Source organism: Piliocolobus tephrosceles, chromosome 9 (assembly GCF_002776525.5).
Source record: "Piliocolobus tephrosceles isolate RC106 chromosome 9, ASM277652v3, whole genome shotgun sequence".
NCBI lineage: Eukaryota > Metazoa > Chordata > Mammalia > Primates > Cercopithecidae > Piliocolobus > Piliocolobus tephrosceles.
The window spans coordinates 40143994-40158589 of record NC_045442.1 but is presented as its reverse complement, the minus strand read 5'-3'; positions in this window follow the sequence as shown (position 1 = coordinate 40158589).

The window sequence follows — 14596 nt, the reverse complement described above, 5'->3', positions numbered from 1 at the left end:
TATTCACCCATTCTGTCCATTTTTCCTGTAAATTCTTTAGCATATTCATAGCAACTTAAAACAGTTATTATAGATGCTAATTCCAACATCTAGGTCATCTGTGTGTCATTTTTATTGGCTAATTTTTCTCATTATGGGTCACATTTTTCTGTTTCTATATATGTCTATTAAATTTTTTATTATAGGAGTGACATTGTAGATGATACATTACAGAAATTCTGGATTATTTTCCTTTTGAGAATATACGGTTGTGTTCTTGGAGACTGAAACTGCCACATTTGTTTAGGCTCTATTTCACCATGCACTGTGAGGACTAGATAATTCTTATGGGGGAAAGCCAGCTAAATATAGAACACATTTTGTTTCCCTTCTTTCAAGAGCCATGGCCATTCCAGTGTCTGCCTACCTTTGGTTGTTCTTCATTGCCATCAACAGTTGTTTTTTATATTTTGTCCAGCGTTTATAGCTGTTATTGAATAGTGGGTTGGTCGGATAAAAGCTACACTGTCATCACCAGAACTGGAACCATCTACTGGTTTTGGTATTTTTTTGTTGTTTTGTTTTTTATTTTTTATTTATTTATTTATTTTTCTTAAGAAGTCTGTTGTAGTTGAGCAGGAATTTATGCTAGGAGCCACATTCTGTGTGTGCATGTCCAGCCCTCAACAAACGCACAAACTTGTGATTCCTTGGTGACTTTAATATCAGCAAACGTAACTCTCATCATCAGACAGAAGGCAGATGGAGGTAAATGGAGAAGGGAGGGAAGGATAGATGGGTTACAGGATTCATTGCTTTCACCAAGAGCTTAATGTTTTAAAGGCAGGGGACAGATGATAGAAAAATACATTCAAAGAAGAGAACTTCATGGGGAAAACTAAAACCTCTGAGGTTCCCACTATGTGCTAAATTTGTGGTTACGTGTTACTTCATCAAGTACCACAGCTAGCCACTTGGAATTTTTGGTGTGTGTTTTCTTTGAATTGGAGTTTCACTCTGATTGCCCAGGCTGGAGTGCAATGGTGCGATCTCGGCTCACTGCAAACTCTACCTCCCGAGTCCAAGTGAATCTCCTGCCTCAGCCTCCTGAGTAGCTGGGATTACAGGCATGCACCACCATGCCCGGCTAATTTTGTATTTTTATTAGAGACAGGGTTTCTCCATGTTGGTCAAGTTGGTCTTGTACTCCTGACCTCAGGTGATCCACTCGCCTTGGCCTCCCAAAGTGCTGGGGTTACAGGTGTGAGCCACTGCACCTGGCCCAGCTAGCCACTTTGACAGGCAAGAAAGCTCAAGCAAAACCCCACGAACATTAACAAAACAACAACAAAAAGACATTCCTGGGTTTCCAACCCAAGTCCATGGTCAAAGCCCATCTTCTTTCCACCATGCCAGAAAACCCCTTACATATTATCCAAACTCAATAACCTTGAGTGAAGTGTGTGAAGTGAAATAACCTTAAATGAGCCTTAATAAAACCTTAACTAGAGTAATAGAATTTTTCTTGGGTTACAGAGAAAAATGGAACACACCAACCAGTCTCTTGTACCCCTCTGATCTGAGAAGAAGGCCTGCCTTGTTCAACCCTTCCACCTGTTACCTGGATTCCCACTATGCCAGTTCTCCAACATCTTTACTTTCATTCTTCAAACATTTATTAAATGCAAAGCTCTGGGCTCAGTATTAGCGATAAGTGGTAATAAAATGCAGCTCAATCTTCACAGTCTAGCAGAAGAGACCAACATCTAAACAGGTAAGTATAATACATTGTAGAAACTGCTATAATCAAAGTATATATAGGGTAGAGGAGTTTATTTAAACTCTGGTTTATTCTAACAAAGATCAAAGATCTGACTCTTCAAAGATACAAATTTTAGACTAACATAGAATAAAAAATAAGTAGGAGAAAGACACTTCTAAGAAAGGAAAATGGAGTCAGTCATAAGGGTAGCTCCCCAGGCAGGCCATGGAGTTTCGAAGACAGCCATGAGTCTGGTGCTGAGCTTTGCAGATGATGGCACAAAGAAACCATCCTGATCGCTTCCAGGATGGCCAAATAGGAATAGCTCTGGTCTGTAGTTCCCAGCGAGACCCAAGCAGAAGACGGGTGATTTCTGTATTTCCAACTGAGGTACCTGGTTCATCTCATTGGGACTGGTTGGACAGTGGTTGCAGCCCATGGAGGGCGAGCCGAAGCAGGGCGGGGTGTCGCCTCACCCGGGAAGTGCAAGGGGTTGGAGGATTCCCCTTTCCTAGCCAAGGGAAGCTATGAGTGACTGGACCTGGAGAAGCAGTACACTCCTGCCCAAATACTGTGCTTTTCCTAAGGTCTTCACAATTGGCAGACCAGGAGATCCCCTCCCATGCCTGGCTCGGCGGGTCCCACGCCCACGGAACCTTGCTCACTGCTAGTGCAGCAGTCTGAGATTGACCTGGGATGCTGGAGCTTGGTTGAGGGAGGGGTGTCTGCCATTGCTGATGCTTGAGTAGGCCGTTCTATGCTCACAATGTAAACAAAGAGCAGGGGAGCTCAAACTGGGTGGAGTGCCCCCGCAGCTCAGCAAGGCCTAGTGCCTCTCTAGATTCCACCTATGAGGGCAGGGAATATCTGAACAAAAGGCAGCAGACAGCTTCTCCAGACTTAAACGTCCCTGCCTGACAGCTCTGAGGAGAGCAGTGGCTCTCCAAGCACAGCGTTTGAGCTCTGATAACAGATAGACTGCCTCCTCAAGTGGGTCCCTGACCCCCGTGTAGCCTGACTGAGAGACACCTCATAGTAGGGGCTGATAGACACCTCATGCAGGTGAGTGCCCCTCTGGGACGAAGCTTCCAGAGGAAGGATCAGGCAGCAATATTTGCTGTTCTGCAGCCTCTGCTGGTGATACCCAGGGAAACAGGGTCTGGAGAGGACCTCCAGTAAACTCCAACAGACCTGCAGCTGAGGGACCTGTTAGAAGGAAAACAAACAGAAAGGAATAGCATCAATATCAACAAAAGGGACATCCACACCAAAACCCCATCTGTAGGTAACCAAAATCAAAGACCAAAGGTAGATAAAACCACAAAGACGGGGAGAGACCAGAGCAGAAAGGCTGAAAATTCCAAAAACCAGAATGCCTCTTCTCCTCCAAAGAAACACAACTCCTCACCAGCAAGGGAACCAAACTGGATGGAGAATGAGTTTGACGAGTTGACAGAAGTAGGCCTCAGAAGGTCAGTAATAACAAACTTCTCCGAGCTAAAGGAGCATGTTCTAACCCATCGCAAAGAAGCTTGAAAAAAGGTTAGACGAATGGCTAACTAGAATAAACAGTGTAGGGAAGAGCTTAAATGACCTGATGGAGCTGAAAAGCACAGTATGAGAACTTCGTGAAGCATACACAAGCTTCAATAGCCAATTCAATCAAGCAGAAGAAAGGATATCAGTGATTGAAGATCAAATTAGTGAGATAAAGCAAGAAGAGAAGCTCAGAGAAAAAAGAGTGAAAAGAAACGAACAAAGCCTCCTGAAATATGGAACTATGTGAAAAGACCAAATCTACGTTTGATTGGTGTACCTGAACGTGACGGGGAGAATGGAACCAATTTAGAAAACACTCTTCAGGATATTATCCAGGAGAACTTCCCCAACCTAGCAAGGCAGGCCAACATTCAAATTCAGGAAATACAGAGAACACCACAAAGATATTCCTCGAGGAGAGCAACCCCAAGACACATAATTGTCAGATTCACCAAGGTTGAAATGAAGGAAAAGATGTTAAGGGCAGCCAGAGAGAAAGATCGGGTTACCCACAAAAGGAAGCCCATCAGACTAACAGTGGATCTCTCTGCAGAAACTCTAAAAGCCAGAAGAGAGTGGGGGCCAATAGTCAACATTCTTTTCTTTCTTTCTTTTTTTTTTTTTGAGACGGAGTTTCACTCTTGTTGTTCAGGCTGGAGTGCAATGGCGCAATCTTGGCCCACTACAACCTCCACCTCCCGGGTTCAAGCAATTCTCCAGCCTCAGCCTCCCGAGTAGCTGGGATTACAGGCATGTGCCACCATGCCCAGCTAATTTTGTATTTTTAGTAGAGACAGAGTTTTTCCATGTTGGACAGGCTGGTCTTGAACTCCCAACCTCAGGTGATCCACCCACCTCAGCCTCCCAAAGTGCTGGGATTACAGGCATGAGTCACTGTGCCCAGTCTCAACATTCTTAAAAGAATTTTCAACCCAGAATTTCATATCCAGCCAAACTAAGTTTCATAAGTGAAGAAGAAATAAAATCCTTTACAGACAAGCAAATGCTGAGAGATTTTGTCACCACCAGGCCTGCCTTATAAGAGCTCCTGAAGGAAGCACTAAACATGGGAAGGAACAACCGGGACCAGCCACTGCAAAAACACACCAAATTGTAAAGACCATTGATGCGAGGAAGAAGCTGCATCAATTAACGGGCGAAATAACCAGCAAGCATTATAATGACAGGTTCAAACTCAAACATAACAATATTAACCTTAAATGTAAATGAGCTAAATGCTCCTATTAAAAGGATAAAGAGTCAAGACCCAGCCAGGTGTGGTGGCTCACATCTGTAATCCCAGCACTCTGGGAAGCCAAGGCGGGCAGATCACGAGGTCAGGAGATTGAGACCATCCTGGCTAACATGGAGAAACCCTGTCTCTACAAAAATTAGCTAGGCGTGGTGGTGGGTGCCTGTAGTCCCAGCTACTTGGGAGGCTGAGGCAGGAGAATGGTGTGAACCCAATAGGTGGAGCTTGCAGTGAGCCGAGATTGTGCCACTGCACTCCAGCCTCAGTGACAGAGTGAGACTCTGTCTCAAAAAAAAAAAAAAAAAAAAAGTCAAGACCCATCAGTGTGCTGTATTCAGGAGACCCATCTCACATGCAAAGACGCACATACGCTCAAAATAAAGGGATGGAGGAAGATCTACCAAGCAATTGGAAAGCAAAATGAAGCAGGGGTTGCAATTCTGGTGACTGATAAAACAGACTTTAAATGAACAAAGATCAAAAGAGACAAAGAAGCCCATTACATAATGGTAAAGGGATCAATTCAACAAGAAGAGCTAACTATCCTAAATATATATGTACCCAATACAGGAGCACCCAGATTCACAAAGCAAGTTCTTAGAGACCTACAAAGAGACCTAGACTCCCACACGATAATAATGGGAGACTTTAACACCCCACTGTCAATATTAGACAGATCAACAAGACAAGAAAATGAACAAGGATATCCAGGACTTGAACTCAGCTCTGGACCAAGTGGATCTTGGACATCTACAGAACTCTCCACCCCAAGTCAACATAATATACATTCTTCTCAGCATCACATCACACTTATTCGAAAATTGACCACATAATTAGAAGTAAAACACTCTTCAGCAAATATGAAAGAACAGAAATCGCAACCAACTGTCTCTCAGACCACAGTGCAATGAAATTAGAACTCAGGATTAAGAATCTCACTCAAAACCACACAACTACATGGACACTGAACAAAAGGACTACTGGGTAATTAGCAAAATGAAGGCAGAAATAAAGATGTTCTTTGAAACCAATGAGAACAAAGACACAATGTACCAGAAGCTCTGGGACACATTTAAAGCAGTGTATAGAGAGAAATTTATAGCACTAAATGCCCACAAGAGAAAGCATTAAAGATCTAAAATTGACACCCTAACATCACAATTAAAAGAACTTGAGAAACAAGAGCAAACAAATTCAAAAGCTAGCAGAATACAAGAAATAACTAAGATCAGAGCAGAACTGAAGGAGACAGAGACACAAAAAACCATTTAAGAAAATGAATCCAGGAGCTGGTTTTTTGAAAAGATCAACAAAATAGACAGACTACTAGCAAGACTAATAAAGAAGAAAAAAAAGAGAAGAATCAAATAGACATGATGAAAAATGATAAAGGGGATATCACCACCGATCCCACAGAAATACAAACTGCGATCAGAGAATACTATAAACACCCCTACACAAATAAACTAGAAAATCCAGAAGAAATGGATAAATTCCTGGACACATACACCCTCCCAAGACTAAACCAGGAAGAAGTTGAATCTCTGAATAGACCAATAACATGTTCTGAAATTGAGACAATAATTAATAGCCTACCCACCAAAAACAGGTCCAGGACCAGATGGATTCACAGCCAAATTCTACCAGAGGTACAAAGAGGAGTTGGTACCATTTCTTCTGAAACTATTCCAATCAATAGAAAAAGAGGGAATCCTCTCTAACTCATTTTATGAGGCCAGCATCATTCTGATACCAAAACCTGGCAGAGACACAACAAAAAAAGGATAATTTTAGGCCGATATCCCTGATGAACATTGATGTGAAAATCTTCCATAAAATACTGGCAAACCAAATCCAGCAGCACATCAAAAAGCTTATCCACCATGATCAAGTTGACTTCATCCCTGGGATGCAAGGCTGGTTTAACATATGCAAATCAATAAACATAATCCATTACATAAACAGAACCAATGACAAAAACACATGATTATCTCAACAGACGCAGAAAAGGCCTTCGACAAAATTCAGCAGTCCTTCATGCTAAAAACTCTCAATAAACTAGGTATCAATGGAATATATCTCAAAATAATAAGAGCTATTTATGACAAGTCGACAGCCAATATCATACTGAATGGGCAAAAGCTGGAAGCTTTCCCTTTGAAAACCAGCACAAGACAAGGATGCCCTCTCTCACCACTCCTATTCAACATAGTATTGGAAGTTCTGGCCAGGGCAATAAGGCAAGAGAAAGCAATAGAGGGTATTCAGTTAGGAAAAGAGGAAGTCAAATTGTCTCTGTTTCCAGATGACATGATTGTATATTTAGAAAACCCCATCCTCTCAGCCCAAAATCTCCTTATGCTGATAAGCAACTTCAGCAAAGTCTCAGGATACAAAATCAATGTGTAAAAATCACAAGAAAATAAAATACCTAGGAATCCAACTTACACGGGATGTAAAGGAACTCTTCAAGGAGAACTACAAACCACTGCTCAAGGAAATAAGAGAGGACATAAACAAATAGAAAAACATTCCATGTTCATGGATAGGAAGAATCAATATCATGAAATGGCCATACTGCCCAAAGTAATTTATAGATTCAATGCTATTCCCATCAAGCTACCACTAACTTTCTTCACAGAACTGGAAAAAACTACTTTAAACTTCGTATGGAACCAAAAAAGAGCCCACATTGCCAAGACAATCCTGGGCAAGAACAAAGCTGGAGTCATCATGCTACCTGACTTCAAACTTTACTACAAGGCTACAGTAACTAAAACAGCATGGTACTGGTACCAAAACAGAGATGTAGACCAATGGAACAGAATAGAGGCCTCAGAAATAATGCCACACATCTGCCACCATCTGATCTTTGACAAACCTGACACACACAAGCAATAGGGGAAAAGATTTCCTATTCAATAAATGGTGTTGGGAAAACTGGCTAGCCATACGCAGAAAACTGAAACTGGACCCCTTCCTTACACCTTATGCAAAAATCAACTCAAGATGGATCAAACACTTAAACGTAAGACCTAGGACCATAAAAATCCTAGAAGAAAACCTGGGCAATACCATTCAGGACATAGGCATGGGCAGACTTCATGTCTAAAACACCAAAAGCAATGGCAGCAAAAGCCAAAATGGACAAATGGGATCTAATTATACTAAAGAGCTTCTGCACAGCAAAAGAAACTATCATCAGAGTGAACAAGCAACCTACAGAGTGGGAGAAAATTTTGCCATCTATCCATCCAACAAACGGCTAATATCCAGAATCTACAAAGAACTTAAACAAATTTACAAGAAAAAAACAAACAACCCCATCAAAAAATGGGCAAAGGATATGAACAGACACTTCTCAAAAGAAGACATGTATGCAGCTAACAGACATGTGAAAAATGCTCATCACCACTAGTCATTAGAGAAATGCAAATCAAAACCACAATGAGATAGCATCTCACACTAGTTAGAATGGCAATTATTAAAAAGTCAGGAAACAACAGATGCTTGAGAGATTGTGGAAAAATAGGAACGCTTTTACACTGTTTGTGGGAATGTAAATTAGTTTGACCATTGTGGAAGACAGTGTGGTGATTCCTCAAGGATCTAGAACTAGAAATACCATTTGACCCAGCAATCCCATTACTGGATATATACCCAAAGGATTATAAATCATTCTATGATAAAGACACATGCACACGTATGTTTACTGCAGCACTGTTCAAAATAGCAAAGACTTGGAACCAACCCATATGTCCATCAATGATAGACTAGATTAAGAAAATGTGGCACAGATACACCATGGAATACTATGCAGCCATTAAAAAGGATGAATTTGTGTCCTTTGCAGGGACATGGATGAAGCTGGAAACCATCATTCTCAGCAAACTATCACAAGAGCAGAAAATCAAACACCACATGTTCTCACTCATAAGTGGGAGTTGAACAACGAGAACACATGGACACAGGGAGGGGAACATCATACACACTGGGGCCTGTTGGGGGTGGGGAGCTAGGGGAGGGATAGCATTAGGAGAAATATCCAATGTAGGTGACGAGGGTTGATGACTGCAGCAAACCACCATGGCACGTGTATATCTATGTAACAAAACTGCACATTCTGCACATGTAACCCAGAACTTAAAGTATAAAAAAAAAAGAAGAAGAAGAATTAAAAAAAAAAAAAAAAAACCATCCTGTACACCATTTAGAGGACTTAAAAACACAACTGATCCTCAGAAGAAACATAACTATAGCACTCCAGGTACTGAGACTAAAGAAATCCATTCCTCCACTGGGGCTCCACAGAGAAGAAACCATGTAGTGTAGTGATCGATGTTCTCCATAGCAGTGAGTCCCATAGCAGTTTACCTGTCCTAAACACAGCAGTGAGTCCCACCTCACTGATAATTATTATTATTATTATTATTTTGAGACGGAGTTTCACTCTTGCCCAGGCTGGAGTGCAATGATGCGATCTCAGCTCACTGCAACCTCTGCCTCCCGGGTTCAGGCGATTCTCCTACCTCAGCCTCCCGAGTAGCTGGAATTACAGGCACCTGCCACCACGCCTGGCTAATTTTTTGTACTTTTAGTAGAGACGGGGTTTCACTATGTTGCCCAGGCTGGTCTCAAACTCCTGATCTCGTGATCCACCCGCCTCGGCCTCCCAAAGTGCTGGGGATTAGAGGCATGAGCCACCGTGCCCGACCCCACTGATTTCTTAATACCTTTACACATAGGCGAGAAACCTCAATACCAGAGGCTACTCCATAATCCTCAGGGGCAGGCAATGTCCAGTCACATCCAGCAGTTCTCTGCTGTTCTGGCTTATCCCAGAATAAATTTCAGGGTGAGGGGAGTCCCCTCTGATGGGGGCCTGGCAGGTAAGGACCATGAGTCAGGCAGGCCACTGACGATGGCAGAGGCTGGAAATGCACGCTTTCACCCAAAGGGGGCGCAGCTGCTCAGCGCCAGCTGATGTCCCAGGGCGCTCTGAGTCCAGTGTGGTTGATCCTTTTAGATTTTCCAAGAGAAATCTGAAATTTTATTTGTTTGTTTGTTTGTTGGGATTTTAAAATATGAAATTTAATAAAAGTTTTAACACTGTGCGACAAACACATTTTTCGGTTTGTAACGTTTGTTTGGAGCATCTGAATGAGGCAAAAGAAAAGTGATTTGCTCAGGCTGGGGTGGGAGGAAAACCAAGGAAGGTTCTTGGTTCTCTCCCGGGTCTTACACCGGAGGCCTCCCCACGTCCAGTTCAATTAAAGAGGTGCTGAAGTGAATGACACCGCGAACACCGCCCTCCCTGACCCTTCCCTTCCATCTGCCATCTGGCTTCTTTCCTGGCTACACTTCTTGGACAGAGAGCTGTCTGGCTGCCAGCATTTCCTGGCTACCCTCTGCTCCAAACAACGGAGGGAGTGTCAGGGCTGGAAAGGAACTGTGAGATCATCTACTCCAGTGTCTTTGGTCCAGGAAATCCCTCACTCATGGAGCTTGTTGAAAACGGTGGTTCCTTGGCTTCCCCTAAATCAGAACATCTGGAAGAAGCTGCATTTTTAACAAGCTCTCCAAAGCATTCTGATGCATTACCAAGATTGGAAACCTCTGATCTCACTTAACCCTGATGAAATGGAGTCCCAGAGAGGAAAGTGACTTTTCCAAGGTCACAGAGCAGATTTGCAGGAGAGGGAAGGAGGCCCAGGCTCCCGAAGGCAATGGTTGTTAGAGCCCCTACCATCTGGGCTTGTATGCCACAATTCCATCAACTTGGTTCTTTCTAAGCCCCCCAGTGCTTCATCTTCCTAAGGCAAACCTAGTGGTTTATTGGCTTGGTTCCCTTCTTCTTCTTTGTCCTCTGTGCAGTGCTCTCTGCTTTTGAATCTAATTATTTTTGGCTTTGATGGTTGACTAGGAAATATTAGCTAGACATCCAAGGGGCATCCTGTCTGCCATCCCACCTGCCACTCTTGTGGTAACACCCAAACAAGGGTGAAAGATCAAGACCAAGCTAGGGGTTTTTTAGAGTGCCTAGACAGAATCCAGAGAGATGACAAAGAAAGGAGTAGAGAAGACTGAGCCCTGGGGACTGTCCCATGGTCCAGAAGTAGATAGGCGCACTCAGAGAGAATCACATTCATGTTGTGTCACCCAAATCAAGCAACCACAGAAAGAAGGAATGGCACCCACCGAGGAGAATGAATTAGCATCTGATCATGGCCTTCACCTCCTCACCTGCCAGGTTCAATAGATTGATTTCACCCCAGGAGCAGCACATCTCCCACTAAAACATTTTAGCAGGTATTACAGGTAAATTTCCTGAAGAAATCTCATCCCTTTCAGGGGATGTACCAAGCACTGACCTTGTCACTTGCTTCAGCAAATATTTAACCCATTTGCAACAGGCAAGGTGCGGTGCAAGGCTAGAGATGGAGAGAAGAGTAAAGCAGAGATCGCCTTTGGCAGAGCCATGGCCAGGCAGACATCAATGCAGATCAATGACAGCACAATGAGGTCAATGCCCCATTAAAGTCACCCCAAGGATAAGAGAGGACAGGCTTTCCAAACACGGTGATAACGGAGTGTCAGGCCTCTGAGACCAAGCCTGCAAGTATACATCCAGATGGCCTGAAGCAAGTGAAGAATCACAAAAGAAGGGAAAATGGCCGGTTCCTGCCTTAACTGATGACGTTCCACCATTGTGATTTGTTTTGTTCCTGTCCCACCTTAGCTGAGCGATTAACCTTTAGAAATTCCTTCTCCTGGCTCAGAAGCTCCCCCACTGAGCACCTTGTGACCCCCGCCCCTGCCCGGAAGAGAAAAAACCCCCTTCAACCTGTAATTTTCCAGTACCCACCCAAATCCTATAAAACAGCCCCACCCCTATCTCCCTTCACTGACTCTCTTTTCGGACTCAGCCCACCTCCACCCAGGTGAAATAAACAGCCTTGTTGCTCACACAAAGGCTGTTTGGTGGTCTCTTCACAGGGATGTGCGAGACACTGAGCTAGGTTTAAGAAAACAAACGCTATTTCAGTATTAATAGTATTTGTTCCTGGACTTAGGTTGCAAGTGACTCACTGGGCAGAGCTTAAAGAAAAACATGCCCTGTATTTTATTGGTCACTTTCTGATGTCAAAGGATGAGGCTGTAGAGGAAGGGCAGTAGATCAATCCAGTTTCTGATAAAGTGAAAGGCGTTCCTTCATATTCTATTAACTTAATGTTGAGAGTCACTTAGCTTCAAAAATACAGTAAGTAAACTATTTTAAATGCTGAACTATCAGAGGAGATAATAAACAAAGGTGTTTTTGTTGTTGTTTGGAGACATGGTCTCACTCTGCTGCCCAAGCTGGAGTCCAGTGGTGCAATCTTAACTCACTGCATCCTCAAACTCCTGGACACAAGTGATCCTCCCACTTACCTCCTGAGTAGCTGGGACTACAAGCACATGCCACTGTGTGCCCAGCTACATTTTGTTTTGAAACGGAGTCTCGCTCTGTCACCCAGGCTGGAGTTCTATGGCGCCATCTTGGCTCCCTGAAACCTACACCTCCCAGGTTCAAGCAATTCTCCTGCCTCAGCCTCCTGAGTAGCTGGGATTACAGGTGCGCACCACCACGCCCATCTAATGTTTGTATCTTTAGTAGCTCCCAGCTGCTAACTTTATATTATTTGCAGAGACAAGGTCTGGTTTTGTTGCCCAAGCTGGTCTCAAACTCCTGGTTTCAAGCGATCCCCTGCCCTCAGCCTCCCAAATGCTTGGATTACAGGCGTGGCCTCTAAACTAAAGGTTTTAATGAAGGAGAAGAAAAGCCTTGGGGGAAAAAGGCTATTATTCCGTTTGATTCACAAATTATGCATAATGGCACATGTGCTACCTTGCTTGGGTTATGAAGGTATGCATTTTCACTTGACTTTTATAAGGTAGAGATAAGGGGCAGGAGAAGCTGATAATAGAGGAGTAAGAAATAACCTTGTAGAGTATATTATTATCGGCATAAACTTAACAATCTGTTAATTAAATTTTGATCTGTTAAATGAATTTAACAATATGTTGCATATATGCTACAGTAGTAATTTCTTCCCTTGAAGGAATGAACTTTATGGAAGTGATTCTCTTTATTGGCACTCAAAAGAGAAGCACCTCAAAATTTAAAAAGATTTCTTTTGTAGAGATGAGGTCTCATTATGATGCCCAGTCTGGTCTTGAACTCCCAGGCTCACGCAATCCTCCTGCCGCCTCAGCCTCCTGAAGTGTTAGGATTACAGGCTTAAGCCACCATGCCTGGCCCAATCAATTTAAAACTTTTCTTTTGTTTTACTACTTGTTTTACATCATGTTACTGTGCAAAGAGCTTTGAAAAGGGAACTACCAGACCTGGATTCAAATTCTGGTTCTGACTTTGAGCCAGCCTCTTAAATTCTGTAAAAACTGTAGTTTCCTCAACTCCAAAATAGGAATATTAATGCCTATCCCATAACATCCTAGGATGTTATTCAGGTTGGGCACTGTGACTTACGCCTGTAATCCCAGCACTTTGGGAGGCTGAAGCAGGTGGATCACCTGAGATCAGGAGTTCAAGATCAGCCTGGCCAACATGGTGAAACCCCATCTCTACAAAAATACAAAACTTAGCTAGGCATGGTGGCAGGTGCCTGTAATCCCAGCTACTCAGGAGGCTGAGGCAGGAGAATCATTTGAACCCAGGAGGTGGAGGTTGCAGTGGGTCAAGATTGCACCACTGCATTCCAGTCTAGGGACAGAGTGAGACTCCATCTCAAAAAAGAAAAGAAAGTCAAAATCCAGTATATTCCAGGGGCTCCTGTGTATTAAGTGTTTTTAGTATCCCAGGTGATACGTTAAACACTTCATATGTGTCATGTCATTTTATTCTCACAGTAACACTATATGAGAGTTTCTATAATGGTTCCATTATACAGACGAGAAAGCTATGTTTAGAGAGCTTGTCCAAGGTCAGACAGCTAAAAGAGTGGCAAGTTGGAATCTGAACCCAAGTGTGTCTGCCTCTGGAGGCTGAGCTATCAACCCCTACATTATGTGGCCACTTTTCTATCACCCTAAAGCCAGAAAATGTATGTGAAAGCACACTGCAGATGGCAAATACTGTCCTGGATTAGTTTCATTTTTCAGCAATGACTGGTGTGGATAGAGCTGGGGAGAATATGAGAGAAGAAAGTGACATGACCTGCCCCCAGAACCTCCATTCATTTTACTTGTCCATTATCACCATCTCTCATCCTCACTTGCAACTAGTATCAATGCAGATGCGTTCAAATGCAAGTAACAGAAAATGCTTACACCATCAGGACATTTATTGTCTTTTTAAAAAGAAGTATGGAATCAGATGCTCGCAGTTTAGATCAGCAGTTTCACAAGGTTGGGGCTCTGGACTCTCATTTCTATCACTCTGCTCAAGTTCACATGTGGACTGCTACAGTTCCAAGTCTCACACTCTAATGAGACTTTTCTTCAAAACCAAGAAGACAGCTAGCCAGGGTCGTGAATGAGCACTCCTTATATGCTTCTTTTGTTTTATTGGAAAATCCATTCTTTGGAAATGGAAATATCTATAAGGAAACTCCACAGCACATGTCCCTTACATGTCATTGACTAGAAATGGATATATAATGTATTAGGATGGGCCAGGCTAGGCTTCGGTAAGAAATAAGTCCTGAAATCTCAGTGGCTGAACACAACAGAGGTTTAATTCTTGCTTGCCTGACAACCTTTGTGTCTTGGTGGCCCTCTTTCATCTTGTGTTGTACCGTCTGGAACATGTAGCATCCACCATCACTGCAGCAGGGGAAGAGAGAGACGGAAATGGCGCACGGTTTTTGTTTTTGTTTTTGTTTTTGTTTTTTTGAGACGGAGTTTTCCTCTTACTGCCTAGGCTGGAGTGCAATGGCATGATATCGGCTCACTGCAACCTCCGCCTCCTAGGTTCAAACAATTCTCCTGTCTCAGCCTCCTGAGTAGCTAGGATTACAAGCACATGCCACCATGCCCGGCTAATTTTTTTTTTTTTTTTTTTT